This window comes from Myodes glareolus, chromosome 11 (genome assembly GCF_982192425.1).
Source record: "Myodes glareolus chromosome 11, mMyoGla1.1, whole genome shotgun sequence".
Taxonomy (NCBI): domain Eukaryota; kingdom Metazoa; phylum Chordata; class Mammalia; order Rodentia; family Cricetidae; genus Myodes; species Myodes glareolus.
Window position 1 is genome coordinate 67,846,806 of NC_142036.1, and position 17,933 is coordinate 67,864,738.

At 40.7% G+C, this 17,933-nt stretch overlaps 1 long non-coding RNA gene across 1 annotated transcript; it reads left to right on the forward strand.

The window, feature by feature from the left end:
* Nucleotides 1–3,566: 3,566 nt before the first annotated feature.
* On the forward strand, nucleotides 3,567–17,778 carry LOC146892407 (uncharacterized). The gene is made up of 4 exons (XR_015739243.1): nucleotides 3,567–3,785; nucleotides 5,591–5,711; nucleotides 14,025–14,140; nucleotides 14,303–17,778. It is a non-coding gene; the product is annotated as an uncharacterized LOC146892407 (long non-coding RNA).
* Nucleotides 17,779–17,933: the final 155 nt, after the last annotated feature.

A 17,933-nucleotide genomic window follows, 5' to 3' on the forward strand; every position in this document is an offset into this window, starting at 1 on the left:
AGGTTTTCTTTCAAGATGACGGAGAACAGAAGGCAAGCAGGAAACTCTAAGCCCTTGTGGCTTAGGTGGTCATTCTATGTCTCTAAGTTCACAGTGATAAAACAGCCAGGTTTTCTTTTTGTTATGTGCCTGCTGTTTATACCTTGTATAGTGAACTTGTACATAGTGTTTTCTGAACAAACACTTTTCTAACTGAACTTTGAAATAGCCTCACCATTTCCCTTGCAATTCTTATTGGTATCTTCTTCTTCCTCTTCCACCTCCTCCTCTTCCTCCTCTTCTTTTTCCTTTGAGACAGAGTCTCACTATGTAGTTCTGGCTGTCCTGGAGCTCACTATGTAGGCCAAGCGCACTTCAAACTCACAGAGATACTCCTGCCTCTGCCTCTGCCTCTGCCTCTGCCTCTGCCTCTGCCTCTGCCTCTGCCTCTGCCTCTGCCTCTGCCTCTGCCTCTGCCTCTGCCTCTGCCTCTGCCTCTGCCTCTGCCTCTGCTGGGACTAAAGGCATGAATCACTACATTTGCCTATACTATTTTCTTCTTTTAATGTTAATGAAACAAATAAAATTCTAGGTGTTTTTGATAACAAACAAACAACTGACAGGAAAAAAAGGCTCACTCCTTGATTGGTAAGAGAGAATTCTGCTATTTTCCTATTTGAATTATGACTGTATGTTGTGATGCTATTTTGGTGGAAACAAGTGTAAAATCTCAGATGCAGCACAAAATGTATTTAAAGAAGGAACAACTTTAAAAAGCTTAATCTTTTATTGCATTTCAGATGTAAACCAACCACAGAACATCCATCACCCAAGACTTTGCTATTCTAAAGAAGGACCTTCTTTTGAAGTGATGACAGACTTTAACTCACAAACACAATTCTTCCTTAGGTGATAGATTTGGAAACTGATTGCCATGGCCTTGTGGACCAGAAAAGAATTTAAAAAAACTAGTGCTAATTGTTTATCACAATCTCACCTAGGGCTCTTTGTAGGAAGGTGGCCCAGCCACCACTGAACTGTGTTCTTAACCTCCATCCTTAAGTGAGTACTCCCCACATTTTAATATGTAGCTTGGGGGCACAACAGAGTGAACAGAGGTGGTGGGTGGGATCCTGAGTATAGACTTGATCTCAAGCTTGAGATATCCCTGCCTTCTCTTAGCCCAGTGAGCTACTGGTTGATCTCTTTATTTACCTGAGGGCCTGACTCAAGATTATTACAGTTTTGAAGGGTGGATATGAAGGTATCATTTCATGCCACCATTTATTGATGAATATGAGAGTATCATTTCAAGTGGAAAATATGTTTCTGTACTAAGGACATCCTTAGCTTCTCTGGGCAATCTCTCATGGCAGATATTGTATCTAGGCAGTTCTTACTCATCAGAATGGGCAAGGCTGGAAAGAGTCAAAATAATAGTGACAGCACCCCCAGAAACACAACATGGCGCAACTGCGTTCCACTCCTTTAAGCCAGAGAACCCTCTGCTAAAGCACCACTCCGTGGAAAGGTGATGTTTATATCTACCTGTGCGTTTACAGGCTTCATGGATTTCAAATGGTCTTCCAAGTTGTCTTCCTAGTAAGAAATGGAAATGGTGGTGCGTTTCCGTAGTCTTGGCATTTGGGAGGCTGAGAAAGGAGGGTCAGGGGTTCAAGGTCTACCTCAGCTACACGATGAATTCAAGGCCCTGTCTCAAACCAAACAAACAAAATTAAAAAAAATAAAGGAAATCTCTTTACAAATATCTAGAACAAGGGACTCTTTTCTAACTCAAGAATCACTCTCCATTCACATGAAGGAAGGAGTTGATATTTCCAACCTGATATCAACGTCAATTTGCTACCATAAGAAAATGAATGAAAAATCTGACGTGGGAGAGGTGGTTGATAAAAGCTCAAACCAAGTCGTTTCAAATGCCCTGTTGTCAACATACATCCAGCTTAGAGATTATAATGGAAAAACTAGAGATATCATCCCAAGACAAAGATGCTGAGACAAGAAAACACAGTAGTCTATTGATTGATTCATTTATTCAGTCAGCAAACATTCATTGAATGCTCACCCCAGGTGAAGTATTAGCCTTGGAGAGAAAGGTAGATCTTTGATCTCAAAGACATTGTGTGAGAGGAGATAATTTTTTTTTTAGAAAGATAATTACAGTTCAGTGAAAGAAGGAGTCATGCAAAGTCTGTAAACCCAGTAGTATCTCAGGGGAAGACGTGTCTGGGATTGGCAGCAGGAGGAAAGGTGATATTTGAGCTCACTCCTAAAGGAGGTAAAAGGTATTCTAGGTAGAGGAAACAGAATGTACCAAGGCCCAGAGGAGATGGGGGAAGTCTGCCATTGTCAGAGGATCATACCTGTTTTGTATAACTCAGCCTAAATAATAAAGATAATGTTGACAACAAAACAGAGGAGTGGACTAAAAGTTAAAGATCTTAGAGTCTTAGAAAATACTAGACCAAGAAGTTAATATTCTACCCTGTGTAGCCAACCAGAAAGCCATTGCGAAGATCTGAATATCGAAGTACATTCTAGGACGGCCATGCTGTCCAAAGAATAAAAAATGCAGGTTGAAGGTAGGAACCAGTGAATGACAGTGGTTTCCCCAGCTGCTGGGGCACTGTAGGGGTGCCAAAGAGAAACACACTTCATTAAATAGACCTATGCCCTAGAAGCATGGCAAGTACGGAAGGATAAAGATATTTTCTAAAGAAATATCTTTTGAAGAAGACGACTGCACACACCGTGCAGCGGTTGCTAACTTGGTGGGACCCGTGCCTACCTTTTAAATGCACGTGCTGTTTCCCTTATAGGAGTCACAGGCAGCTAGCTGAGTGGATGTTCCCAATGCTTTAGTGGAAGACTGTAGGAAGAATGCCACCAGAAGCTGACTGGCTTGCCAGCCCATCTCATGTTTCAGTCTTTGAAAGACTTTGGGAACGTTGCTGTATCTCCCCCTGCCATCTGCCCTACCTCCTTTGTAAGGTGGAGAGCACAGCGCAAAGGACTCTGGGGCTCCCCACTTTCCACTCCCTGATCGCTCCTAATGCTTACTTCTTACTCCATCTTAGTAATTTTTATTTACTTATTTAAAACAAAAAAATTTTTTTTTTTTGAGGAATAGAAGCGTTTCAGCGATAACCCCTCACTCAGGGTGTCATTTAGGTACAATTTCATTTGCTTCACGCTTAACTTCACTTAGTCTTCTTCCGGGCAGCGGTGAGGACGCTGGTTGTTTTGAAGCTGTGGACTTACTGCTCACATGAATCACACTGCATCTTCAGATGAACAAAAAGAGGAGTGCTGTCTAATCACTTTCTAAGTCTACTCAGCTAAATGGACAATTTAAGCTCCAATATTTCGGTTATGGATTTTCCTGTCCAAAATGATTCTGTTTGATTCAGGTCAAATAATTGCATAGTCTCAGAGAGGGTAGTATTGTATAAAACTGTAGTCCTTAAAATGACCGAGAGTGTGCTGCTTCTAATAATAGCTCCTTATTTTAACTTGTGTATTTCTTTGGGAACTTCCTGTTACTTAATGCTTTTTTTCCCTCCCACTTAAAAGCTGTTTACTTTAGCCATGCATCTCCCGGTGCTTCTGGAGCTTCGTGGGCTTTGTACCTCCAAAACATCGCAGCAGAGCCATTACAGTTTCAGAGACATGCAGGGGTCCCAGGGCAAATCAAAATGTTTTTAACCGTATGACATGTGTGAAGTTGATGAAAATTCATGATTTCTCTCCATCAGGGCTGTTTCAACTTAAGTCGTCGGAGAAAGGTGAGTGCAAAGAAATTCATTTAATATTTTAAAATCCCAGAATCCTTCCCATTGCAAGGAATTCTTGCAAGTTCCATGTTTTGGCTCTGCTCTGCTTAGCAGTCTGATTAAAAAGTAAAAGAAAATTGTCAGTTCACAATTGTCTTCCAGAACTTCCTGCTTACGACATTGACCAGATACACAACTTTTAAAGAGAATTTGAACTGTGGCTTGAGAAAGGAGTCACCAAATGTAAATATGCAAAATGTGTGTGAAAGACCACATGAATACTGTTAACATTTATTTCTTTTTATGGTGTAGATATATCTTCAAACATATCTTTCAAAATGAAAAAAAAAGTCCAAGGAAATATAAAAAAAACCCAAGGGCTGCAGATATAGCGATCAGCTGTTATTAAGTAAAAATCCTTTGAAAGCCAAATAAAAGGCATTGTGTAGTGTGTCCCGGCTAAAACTGAGAACACAAGAGCATCACAGTTAATTAGAACCAATCAACGGGACGCTTTGCAACACCTTTCACATCAGTGCTGCATCTGATCTCCGTGGTCCTCATTTCCCACAATTTGGTTGCAAAGGGGAAGGGAAGGAAATATTTGACTCGTTACACTCTGTGACACATTTTAGTTTCTCTTCCCTTTCCTTCTTTTTAAGTAGCTGTTTCAAAAACAAGATCTTGCAAAAAAAAAATCCTCAAATGTTGTTTTATGTGTGCTTTTAGGGTAACCTGACTCAAATTTTTGTTTTAATTTTATATGCATTTGAGCATGAGAAAAATACTGATTTTTGAAATAAAGTTTAGAATATGAATTTGAATTATTATATGCTTTTTATAAGACTATTGTCATTGGGAAAAAGAACTGAGCCTTTCCTGAGTCACTGAATTCAGGGATATTATGAATGATCAATACATTGCAAATAACCACATTCCATCTGTTCTGATATTATCACAGCACTGAACTAAGTGGGCTGCATCTCGACACTGTGTCTCTTAAGGGAACAGACAGGGCTTAGCACCACCCTGCTTTCACAAGTCATTCAGTGCTTGTGTCTACTCAGAAAACCTTTAGCTTCAGGTTGATTTCTTATTCTCAGGAGAAACAATACTAGGGAAGAACACTGCTTTTATCCTATTTTCATGAAGTTCACAGTGTGTTTGTTGTAAGCAGTATTTAAATTTTTTCCATGTAGCCTACATTAAAAAAAAAATCTGGTGGTTTGTTGTTGTTAGCCATCCAATATGAAAGGCAGAATATTCGGCCACTGAGGAGTTTCAGGACATTTTTTAAAAATGACCTGTGAAAAAATATTCACGTGTTTGAACAATAGTTTATTATCAAGTTTGCCCCCCCCCTTAAAAAGCTAATTTGTGAACAACTAGCGTATCTCTCTTTTGGAGGCAAAACTAGCCATAAAACTGGTGCTGGTGCTGTAAGAGAGATGTCTTAGTTAAGAGTCCATGGTCCAGTTTCCAATGTGGATAAAGCAGAGTTTGTCATTGCAAACGAGCTGCTCCTCAGACTCTGCAGCCATCTCCTGGTGGAGGGAAACACGCTTTGGAGGAAAGCTAAGCTGTCCAGCCTTTGTTTACTTTTTCTGGTCTGCACATTGTCTCCTCCTACTTCATTCATACATGATGTGGCTTTTCCACACTTCTTCGCCAGCCCCCTTTCAAAAAATAAATAAGGAAAGGAAAAGGCCTTTGCTAAATATTCCCTTCTTAGAAAACTTATATCCCTGCAGAAAGAAAACGAGTTTTGAGACCCAACCCCTGCCTAGCACTAAACTGTTTCTTTCTCCTCTCTGCAGACTTCCCTCCCAGCTCGGCGAGAGGGTGCAACTGGGACCCTTAGCAAAGCCCCCTTCAGACCACCAGCCTCAGGACAAATACGTTAGTTTGGATAATCATTTCACAAACAATAATCAAAAGGTATGTTGGGACGTGACTTCCTTGTCCTGCTGAAGACAGAGCAGCCCTTGTGTTTAACTCAAGGCTCCGCACTTGTCCCTCGGGACAGACTCTAACGTTAGCTGCTTCTCCAGGCAGCAGTTTCTCTAAGCATCAGCCCGAAGTCTGCTCTGTTGCCCCCACATTGGTTTGTAGGAATTGGGGTAATCATGGTCTAAAATGTCCATTACAAAACCTCTGCTTATCTCTAAAAATCAGCATTTCTTAAAGCAAACAATTTAAGTAGAAAAGTCATTTGATAAAAATAATTGGTTCCGCCGAAACAGGGCTGGCATTCTTCGGCCAGATAATGACTCAGTGACGACTCTAACCTCAGTGGTATTCATTAGACACAGTTCTCATTCAGCTTCCAGTCCTGCGGTGGGGGCAGTGCATTAGTTTAAAAATAATTTTAAAGAGGTAAACAAACGTGGGGGTGGGTGGATTAAAATCTCTCTCAGATTGACTTTCTGGGATTCCGTCGCCAGAATTTTTCTCAAGGGGCAGGAAAGTCTGACACTTCGCGTCAGGACAAGAGTACCGTTTAAACTGGAGAGCATAAAGAGAAGACGTTTGCTTCACGGATGGTAGGTTAACTGAGCCATAAAAATGATCCAGAAGACAATATTAGAAAGACCCCAAAGATTCATGACTTTACAACTCGTATAAATGCCTCCCTTGAAAAAATAGTAAAGCTGTTACCAGCAACTTCTGGGACTCACAAGTCCAGGAGCACAATTATTTTATTGTGTTTCTTTGGCTTTCTTAACTTGGGGAATTTTAGGAAAAACTATATACTTTTAGATTGTCTTCCGGCAATGGTCCTGTGCAGATGGTATTCCACTAAAACCAAAGCTTCTAATCAGACTAATTAGCAGCTATGTTGTTATGCTTACTGTTGTTTGATTTGGTAAATAACCAGCCTATATGGAATGAATACTAAACAATGCAGATTCTTAGCAATATCGCAGAATATTCTTTAAATAGTTCAGCAATTAGTTTTAAAAGCCCTTGCATGTAATTCATTAATATTCCGTCATATATCTGGAGAGCTATACGTGTTCAGATTTTACAGATCAGCAAAGTTTTTAGCTGCATATTGTTAGCAAGGTGAAGTTCGTCTGTGGCTAGCTAGCTGAGTTCATTTAACAAAGTTTTGACGTTGAACACTGCTTTTAATAACACTGGTTTAGATGCAAAGCCATTGTTAATTAGCTAAAGTTGCAAACATTTTTATTAAAACAACTCAGTATTAAGAGCAATACCACAGTGCTGGTAAAAGTTCACTTTCTTCACTACTTTAGCTGGCACACTTTTCAATCTCTTTAGAAGCATAACTGTGTATTATTTTAAATGGACAAGTAAATGAGTACACTTAGGATCCAAATTTACTCCCCTGAAAGGAAATTCAAAGCCCTCAACATGACCAGGCATTCCTCACTTGCCTTCAGTTGGTCTATCTTGTACATAATGCGAGTTGGCAAAATTAACTTGCGAACACTAAGCAAGATGAGAAATCCATGGAGAGAATGGCCAAGAAGGAACAAGGAGGAGTTTCAGGAGATGATATTTTCCCATCAGTGGATAGGCATGCATACATTAAAGGTATAAAAGGCAGCAGGGAGAGAAACAAAAGCTCTATGCCAAGGATCCTGTGAGTCTGAATTAACAAAATGGGGGAAAAATGAAATCATTCTGCTTAAACCTGCTCACTAATAAAAGGAGAATCGCTTTTGTTAAATATGCTTGGTGTGATTATTAAGCAAAATTTTTTTCTCCCAGACATCTATGAATAAAACATGCAGTTTGAGCATTAGGTAAACAAACAATAAATGGATGAGTTCAGTTGCAACATAACAACATTTTATTTAGAAAACATATATAATCATATTTGTATTGGCAATCCAAATTTAATGACGTCTTTCAGTAAAGGCAAAGTGACTTACAAATAACATCTAATGCAAAAGAGTTGCTCATTCTTTGCACATTTTTTTTTTCTGTTTTCCCAAAGAAAGAGATTTTAAAGGTCTCTGCTGAACCACACAGATAAACTAGATGAAGTCTGGTTATTTTGGAAATTTTTATTTTAAATCAACTTAATTGTAGTTTACACATGCTGCCAAAAACTACACTTCTGGAACATAAGAGAAAATGTGCTCTAGCCTGTGTAGCTTGGACTGAGCACAGCAAGGCTGCAGATGAATAGCAGTCTTTGGCTTATTAGCCATTTCATTAACACCACATCTGTAAAATATGAATGAGAAGAAACCGTTTACAATAAGGAAAGCAAACAACAGAATGAATTTCCTCTGTTGGTGTTTTACAAGACTGTTAAACAGAAAATGGAGGGAAGAACTCTCTTTAGACGATATCACTTAATTAAGTAAAGCGTCCTAATCAGAGTCCCCTCCAATTGTAATGACTGTAGGGAGTCGAGTACGTTTCTGTCTATATTAGAGTATCTAACTGCAATGATTTATTGATATTTATTTTAGAAGTACAACACAAAAGCAATAAAACAGCAGACGCAGGGAGAGAGGGAGCGTGCAGTGCAGTGGCTTTCTGAGGTGCAGCAAGAACACTTGGAAAACATTCCCAATTTTCTCGCGAGAGGTTTTGCTGCTGAAAATCAGGGCACACCTCTCGAGCAAAGTGTTACTTTCCCTGCGTTTGATTTTCGTCCCCACATGTTCGCTGCGACGTTTCTTTGTCCATCGGGTGAATCATTGATTCACTTTCTTCACTGCAAGAATCACTGCAAATGAGTGGATGGGCACCTGCTGTTTTCGGCAGTGACATTACTGGATTGCATTCTACACTGATTTTAGTCTTGAAATACGGCTTCTCTGTATGGGAGAGAGACTCAGGGAAGGAGAGTAAACACGCTGTATAGGCAGGCAGGCATTGGCTGCCCTCCAAGTTGCACACAGCATAAACCTGTTTATCTGCCACATTTCACAAATCTCAAAAACATGTGAATAATCAGGCAAGCAACTGGATAAATGACTCACGCTAGGGAGCCTAACCAGGACTCTGATGAGAGGAGAGGAGGATGCGAAGACTCTGGGACAAATAGATTTGAGCTGTAGAAATGGCGCCTAATAAAGTTGATTAGTGGTTCAAAGAAGAAAACAGTCTGTGTTTAAATAAATTTGAGGAGCTACCTCAATCCTGTGGGCTTGGTTTGGTATATTTATGTGCAAGCTTCCTGGAGAAAGGGTAAAATAAAATATGTATTCTCACCCCTACACGATTCCAACTGTCAGTGCCAATGTACGTTTGGACTCTCTGGTAGTGCTTAAGGTCATTTATTTCTAAGAATTCAAATCTAAATACTGGCAGACAGTGTTTTCAAGCTCAAATTCTCACCGTCACATACATTTGAAATTGAATGGCCAAGCGAGCTTACAACTTATCCATTTAGAAGAATCAACTTTTCTTTTTGTCTTTTTTTAAACTGCAGATCATGAATATTTGGATATTAAATGAACTAGGGAAACTAGGCTTTTACTGTGTTTCTTTGCTTTGCTTTAGTTCCTGTTCTTCTTGATTGGCTGATCTCTTAGCCCCCTTTGCATGAACATTCGGTTATAAAGTAGAAACTCTCTAAGGTTGCAGCACTGATCTCCCAAGCTCACTGTGGAAATTTTAGGTTATTTACGAATTGTAGGCTTGGTTTACATCCATGAGCTAGGCCTGGCTATAACTACAGTGAAAGAAATTGTTTATTTGCTTGATATGCCTGTATTCTTTTGTTTGTTTTTGTTTTCTGAAACAGGACTTCTCTGTGTAGCCACGACTATCCTAGAATTCACTTGTCGACCAGGCTGGCCTCGAACTCATAGATACACCCGCCTCTGCCTTCCAGGAGCTGGGATTAAAAGTGTGCCCCATTTTTAACTGGTCATCTTTTAATGCAGACACCAGCTTACTATAAAAAAAAGTAGGCATCTCTACATTTATCAACACAAAATATTCTTCCACGTGGAAAAGTCATAATCCACCAAGGCAATTAAACAAACACTGTGCTTTGTACTATGTTTTTCATTCTGCAGAAAGTAAATTCTCCACCCCTGAAATTTTTATTAAAATACAGGCAAAGACATCATCATCATAGCAACAGGTAGGTAGCCTGTAACTTGATGCCCTAAGCAATATTCTGCTCCATTTGAGGATTTATTTGCATTAAAGTCTTGTCCCCAAGAGAACATATGCTGAGTCTATTGTCCATTGTACTGGCCAAGTGGTTTTTGTTGCCTTGCCATTTTCTTATCTCCTCTCTCTCTCTCTTTCCCCTTTCCCTCTCGACCCTCTCTCCCCCTCTCCTCCTCTCTCTCTCCCTCTTTTGTCTCAGGCTATCTTTCTTCAAGATACAGGAGAGAGATGAACTGAATGGCTCCAATAATCAGGACATAAGCATCTACCTCTACCTCTATCTACCTCAGAATCAGTCTTCCTGGGGCGTTCTCTTCTTTAGCAAAGCAGGTATTTGCATAAGGTGGGGTTGTCTTTTCTTGGTCTCTTCTCCTTGACCTTGCCAAATATGACACATTTCTTCCATTATTTTAAGTAAATTGCTTTGGAGACTTTTCAGGAAACAACAGAGGAACTAAAACATATTTTTAAAAGATGTTCCCTTGTGGGTTGGGTGGTGGTGGCACACACCTTTAATTCCAGCACTCAGGAGGTAAGAGGCAGGTGGGTCTCTGTGAGTTTGAGGACAGCCAGGGCAAGACAGAGAAACACTGTCTCGAAGAACCAAACCAAACCAAACCAAACAAAAAACCCCAAAACACCGAAACAAACAAACAAAAACAAAAAAACAAAAGGATATGCCCCGGTAAGTAGCAACTAAAAGTATATGGGTAAAAGTATATGGGAACTCAAGTTTGGTACTAAAGTTACACGCTCCTGTAAAGAGTGTGAAGACTCAACACATTGAGTCTTGAAACCACATGGCATTTTACTAAGTTTTCTGCATGTCCTGGGTCATGACAATATACCCAGAAAGTTGAAATCAGTTCTGTGAAACTCAGCTAAGGTCAACCAAAGCTGTTTACCCAGTCATAATGAACCCCTGTTAAACAGTTTTTGGAAGTGATGATTATTTTGAGTCAAACATGATAAGAAAAAACAAAAACCACATAACCTAGACACCAAAGGAGCTCAAAGAATGATAGCCCGTGTAAGTGAACTTTGCAACTGCAAAAACAATTTTTAAAAAAAAGCATCTGAAAGAAGAACTGTCCCAGCTGGTGCCCTGTTCCCTTGGTCCCACTCTTCAATGTTGACCCTCAGCCTCTCATATTTTTAACAGGCATTTTAATTCAAATATAGTATCTTTTAAATACAAGAATTGTACACTACACTGACAGTTTCAAGATGATTGACTTTTTTTTTTTTTTTTTGGAGACAGGGCTTCTTTGTGTAACAGTCCTGACTTTCCTGGACTTTGTAGACCAAGTTGGCCTCGAACACACAGAGATCTGCCTGCCTCTGCCTCCCAAGTGCTGGGATTAAAGGCACGTGCCGCCACTGCCTGGCCTGTTAATTGGCTTTCATTCACCTAGCAACGCTGTTAACCATTGCTCCCCATTCTATACAATGAGGTTTACCTTCCAGCAGCTGTGAAGGATGTCATATAAGACAGCATTATGAATAAAAAAAGCTGTTTAACATACTGATGGGAAGTTATTTTTGTTTCATTTCTTCCTCTCAAAATAATGCTTCAGTAAACATGTACACTATGTGCACTTTTCTAAGTGTGCCAATAGAACTAATTCCTTGAAGTGGAATCCCTAGATAAAAACACATTTGCATTTTTTAAATGTTATCACTACCTTTTGGTGTAACCCATGAAGTTGTACCAGTTTACCTTTCTCCGGCAATGTCTGAGGGATTTTATCAAGATCTGAGCTGAGAGTTTCACCTGGGATGCCTCTGTCTGTCTTTCTATTTTTTCCAAGTTGACTAACCGTAGTTCCTTTGCTTCTGTGAGGACTGATGATGACCTTGTGGAAAGAGAAGCAGTCAGCTTCGTCTCCTTGCTAGGGCTGAGCCTCTGGAGCTGCAAGCTGGGGTGGGGCAGGGGAAAGGCTGTTCTTGGAAGGAGTGGGTGGGGCATAGTAGCTAGGTCTGTCTTACCTGGGCAGTTTACTAGCAACTTCTCTAAATGCGGGAGCTGCAGAGCCAAACTGGGGCTTCCAGGAGGACCTGTGTGAGAAGCTACACTAGAACCACGCTGCCTGCCCCTCCTCTTTCCTTTCTTCTTTGTCTATCTCTGTACAGGCTGTGCTTTAAGAGTGCACTTGCCTTTCCCCATTTTTTACCTTGAATTCTAAGTATGTGCTATTCTCAGTCTCCACGGCTTCAACAGGAAGGGACTCTCTGGGCTTCTGCTCCACTTTGTCATTCAGCCTCTGTGTAATTAACCTAGAGACTCACCTGTTATTGACCCAGTCCCTGGATTGAAGAGTCGGCCTTATCCTTGAAACCGCCACTCCTCATTCAGTACTTTTATCTTTATCAGTCCCATTTTCATCTTGAAGTATAAACTCAGAAATGCCTCAATCGGCACCTCAACCTAGTCCCTAAGTTTAAGGGTTATTATGCCAGTGTTATCAAATTTATATTTACAGAAGGACATCTAGTTTGTACTCAGCATTAACATGCTAAGCATGTGGGAACTGTGGGTCAGTTTGTCCCTTTAGGGGAGACAAATGAACCTTTCACAGGGTTCGCCTGAAACCATCAGAAAACACGGATATTTACATTACCATTCATAACTAGCAAAATTACAGTTATGAAGTAGCAACAAAAATAAGTTTATGGTTGGGGTCACCACAACATGAGGAACTATATTAAAGGGTCGCAGCCATAGGAAGGCTGAGAACCACTACTCTAGAAGTTTATATAATCATAAGGAGACAGACAGCAGTAACCAAATAACCAAATGTGGGCCACTCTCTAGTAAGTGTCAAAAATACTCAAATTAAAATTCTATGACTTCTCAAGTCTGGAAACTGTCTGCAGTTATACCTGTGTGTGAACAAAAGGCAAATTGCTCAGTACAGCATTGTATGTATAGAAAGAGTAGAGGGACCTTCTGATTCTTGACAAGGACAATCCGTCAATTAGGAGATGATCTCCGTGGAATAACATGGAGTGACCCAGGATACATTTCACATGATAAAACAATTGAACCTGGTGGTGGTGACGCACTCCGTTCATCCCAGCATTCAGAGGCAGAGACAGGTCAAACTGTGAGTTTGACGCCAGTCTGGTCTGCAGAGCGAGTTCCAGGACAGCTAAGGCTACACAGAGAAACCTGTCTTGAAACAAAACCAAAACCAAACGAGCAAAGCAAACAATGGAACATATACAATTATGGTTTCCTCTGTAAGAAAGCCTGTGAAATAATATGTATTAATGCCTCTTCATATATATATATATATAGGCATGTGCTGAAGGTTATGATGGGTGTATATAGAAAGATATGGTGGCAGTCCCATGGATCACCATGGGGTTGGAAAGTTCCTACAGCCTAGTGACTGTATCATAGCATAGTAACTCACATGCTTGTAATCTCATTGGTGCCAACGACCTACTGTGCTACCAGTACAGCTGTATAGTGTATAGTACTGCACATGGATGATGATGACTATGTACTTGCTATGTTGGATTCTTTTCTTCTTAGTAAGAAAGAGTGTGCTGTAAAACAGGACTCCATTTCATGCTAGAAGTGGCTTTCAGGTTCATCTCATTTTCTGCCTGCATCAAGGGGACTTGTCAAGTTAGCCTGAGCAAGTACACTTTATGTGGTTCACTCGGTGGCAAAATTGCTTAGTGATACATTTCTCAGAAATAATCTCTATCATTAAATGGCACGTGACTATATATAAAATCATTGGAAGACCCTGCGTCATGCTCCCCCCAAAAAACATGTGAAGCGCTATTCTATAGTGGACATTAGTGTCGGGTTAAATATAACTTCTCAACCTCTATTTCTTTGTGTTATTTTATTTTTATTCTTTTCCTCTTCTTATAAGTACACATTTTTATTATTATATATTAATTACACATAATAATGGGTTTTGTTATGACATTTTCACTAATGTGTTTGCATGTTTGCTGTATTCAATCTTTTTTGTCCCCTCTCCCATTTCGACACACTGCCTTTCTCTGACCTAGCTAGTCTGTACCCCCAGCGCTCGCTCTCTCTCTCTCTCTCTCTCTCTCTCTCTCTCTCTCTCTCTCTCTCTTTCTCTCTCTCTCTCCCCACCCCCACACATTCAGGTTGCTAACAGGAGCATGGATGAGGGGAACAGGAACAACTTACTCTGGCTACACCATTGAAGAAATTGTCTCCCCTGCCTGGATCAGAAACCAGTAACTGCTTGTGAATCCTTCAGGTGAGGCCTTAGGAGCCCCCTCCCTCCTAGAAACTCTTAGTTGCTATGAATCCTCAGGGAGGGGTGGGCCATTTTAGTTTTTCAACCACTTGAATGTTATCTATAAAAAAAACCATCCTATTGAATACTTTTAAATTTTAAAACCAAATCCCTCTTTCACAGACTGTTTCCTGAGGCGTTTGGAAGTACTCGGCTACATTAACATGGGATAAAGAATTTCCCTGGATGAAGAAGCACTGAGATGAAGACAGATTAGTCTTGGATTTTGTTACCTATCCATAAACTCAGTATCTCTTTTGGGCAAATCTAGCGGAAAGATGCTATACAAAGTTCTTGAAGCTGTGATTTCTCATGCGCATGGCACATGTGAAGACAGGAGGACAATGTTCGGAGGAGAACTCAGCCTTCAGCCTGCGGAAAAGGACATTCTAAGTGGCTCCCTGAGGTTTCCCATGTGAACTTGGTCAATAAGGCATGATTTGCCCATGCCTTGAGCCAACCCGTGGAAGCTCCCATGATGACCAATGCGAAGGTTCTCTCCTTCAAGCTTTAGATAAAAGCCTCGTGCTGAGTTGCAAAGAAGAGGAATTAGTTGCCTTAGCGCCAAGATGTTGCTGTTCTTTAGTAACAATGTGCTCCACACATTTCCCAGAACGTCACATTAAGGTGATTTGGGGAGAGATATTGGGATGAAATTGAATCTGGAGAATTCTTTGGACTCTTCTGTGAACTGAAACTAGGATGCTTTACAAGAAGGTAGTAGAGAATTTAAAAAACATGAGAAAAAGACGCTGATGATTTCGTGATGGCGAATGACTTTGTCAAACGAATGTGACATTTTAAAATCATCGCACAAGTCACACAAGGACATAAATGAAGAAAACTTCAGGTCCCTGTCTACCTCTGCATTGTGTTTCCTCACTGCTACTACCCTGTCCTTTTGGCTGCTTTTCGTCATCGTCTCCTGTCGCAACACTATACCTAACAGACAGGCTTGGTGTCCTAGGACACTAGGGTCAAATGGCTGGAGGTCTGGAGGTCGGAGACCAGAGAGATGGTGGCTCCTGTGTCATTCCTTGCTCCTCGCTCCACCCCGTTTCACCATCACCTCTCACAAACACCTGTTTCCCAGCACTAGGAGGGCTTCAGGTGGAATAAAACGGCCATGCAGCTTCTCGGGCCCACATCTCGGGTTGTTTTCTTTTCAGGAAAACTAGCGGTTCATTATTTTATTTTTATGAGCATACCCTGTAAATGTGAGCCTGTTAAGTGAGTTATTGCCAGCAATCAGGACCATTTGTTACATAACATCAGTAAGAGGGACTCAGGTGAGAAACAACTCTGATTGTAGGTGTTTAGTCCCAACGCACATCAGTTGTAACTCCTTGAATGCATTTCTTCTCGCAGCTAATTTGAAATACTTTATCAGTGAAAGTCTTGACACAACAGTTATACAAACACACATAGAAAAGCAGGAGGAAATTAAATTAGACTTACAACGTAAACCTTAACAAAATGATGGCTTAATTTGTACTCACTTTGTAATTTTAACTAAATATTGTGGTAAGTAGTTCTTATTTAAATCCTAAGTATATGGGCATTTATTATACACAATATGAAAATACTTCAAGAGGCTTATGATTAACGCTGTGGTGTTCAAGCAGAGTTTACAGTGACTTTCAATCAAAGACAAAAGGCTCAAGCAGAAGATGAAACATGTTAAAAAGATGTATGTGTGCACTCAAGGTCTCAACTCAGACCTGCTCACGGTAGCTCGGTTCTAGTTTTTATCACCTAATAAGTGTCCCTGGAGCTTGACACAGGACTATCCTTAGGACGAGTGGTCAAAGTACAAGATTGCCTCGTTAAGTTTAATTTCAGATCAACAATGAATATTTTCATATAACATTATATTCCAGTCATTGAATACAGCATGCTATACCAAAAAAAGTGGTTATTAGAAAATCAACTATCATTGAGTACCTTGCACTATTATTTTTTTTCTAGCAACTCTAGAAACTCTACCCTAAGGGTTCTCAGAGTTCCTATGTGTCTCCTTCCCTGACTTCCATGGCTTAGCTTGAGGTCCCTCAGTCACGCCGGCATTCTCTTGAGCATATGTGTTCTCACTCTTCAAAGGATAATGCCCGGAAGATTGGAAACCCCAAATCCAAACGTCAGTCATGCATGGTGATCTGACCTATATACTGCTTGCTGTGTTTTGCATGTAGTTTGATTCCCAAGGATCATGTGTTGGAAGCCTAGTCTTCCCCGGGAGAGGTGGTGGGTCTTTAAGAAATAGGACCTCATGAGAGGCTGTTAGATCATTGAAGGCGCTGTGCTTGAATGGGATTATGACAGTTCTTATGGATGGGTTAGTTCTAGTGAGAGTAGGTTATTGTAAGAGCAAGGCCAACCTCTGAGTTTCTAAATTGTTCTGCAATTTCCTATCTTGGGATGCCAACTCCTTTCCCTAGAAGTGGTCTCAGTATTTTTGTACTGACTTCCAAAGTGGCCTCATTAGAGCAGAACTGAAACTAGGCCCATGGTGTGAGTGACAATGGGGAGAAATGAGCATGCCTCTACTCCCTCCCAGAGAGGGAACCAATACAGGCCAATGTAAGGATATCATCAAAGTCCAATTGGTGAACCACGGTGTTTTATTGGGGTTACTTACAGGAGCAGAAATAACTCAAAGACAGCTGCATCACCAAGTCTACCCCAGCATGACTGAAAGATGGAATCCCAGAGAATGCTGCAGAACCTCAGACAGTTGTGAGACTGGAGGCTGGAGCGAGTTCTTCATAGGGAGGTCAATTGGTCTGAACCTCTTCTGTCCAGCTTAGCTGGACTCTCTTCTTCCAGACATCCCAGCTTCTCTGAGGGTGTCTCTCAGCAGTCCTTACTGCAGATATGTGTTTGGTGGAGGGAGGAATCCAGTGAATCTGCTCAGTTTTAGGGATTTCCTGGAGCCTTTGAGTTACTTACTTACTGAGCGTAATGAGTTTTCCTGCAAGATAGCATGTTTCATCGTCCCTTAGAACATCCTGTTGTCCTCATGAGCGCCCCCCTCTAAGATGGGAGCTGACTACAGAGGAGCTCATTAAACACTGCAGTCTCTAGAGCGATGAGCTAAATAAACCTCTTTTCTTTATTAAGTGCCCAGCTTTGGGCACTTAGTTATAGTTAGTAGAATAGAAGATAATACACTCCTCCACTCCCATCTACTTGTTTCCTTTTGAGAATTTTGTTCATGTTTTCAAATAAAAATTTAAATGTTAGCGAATGGAGAGAGGCTGCCATGTCACTAGTTGTAGTGCTAAGAAGACATTTTCTTTGTCTTTCTTGCTCTGTCTCCTTGAATTTGAATGCTAATATTAATTCTTTGAAAGCATGTTCTGAACATTCGGTGCTGCTTCTCAAAGAGCACACAGTGTGAAATGGGTCAAGAGAGCTCTTCTCACTCTTAAGTTTACACTCACGGATTGGTCTTTTGGAGCTTTGGTGAAGGTGTCTACTCAAAGGTTTGATTTAATATTTTCTAAGTTGGGCCAGCTGATAGTGTTAAAGGTATGCAGCAACCAAAGAAATGAATTATCAACATGGTAGACTAAGAAATAAAATACATAGAACTGGCAGCTTTGAGAGTGAGTTGGTTTAACTAGCTGTGAGATTCTATGCAGATCATTTAGCCTTCATGATGCCTGGTTTTCTTTTCAATGAAACGGGAATGTTGCTGGGGGCGGGTAGGTGACACACATCTTACTTTCCAGCACTCAGGGAAACAGAGGCA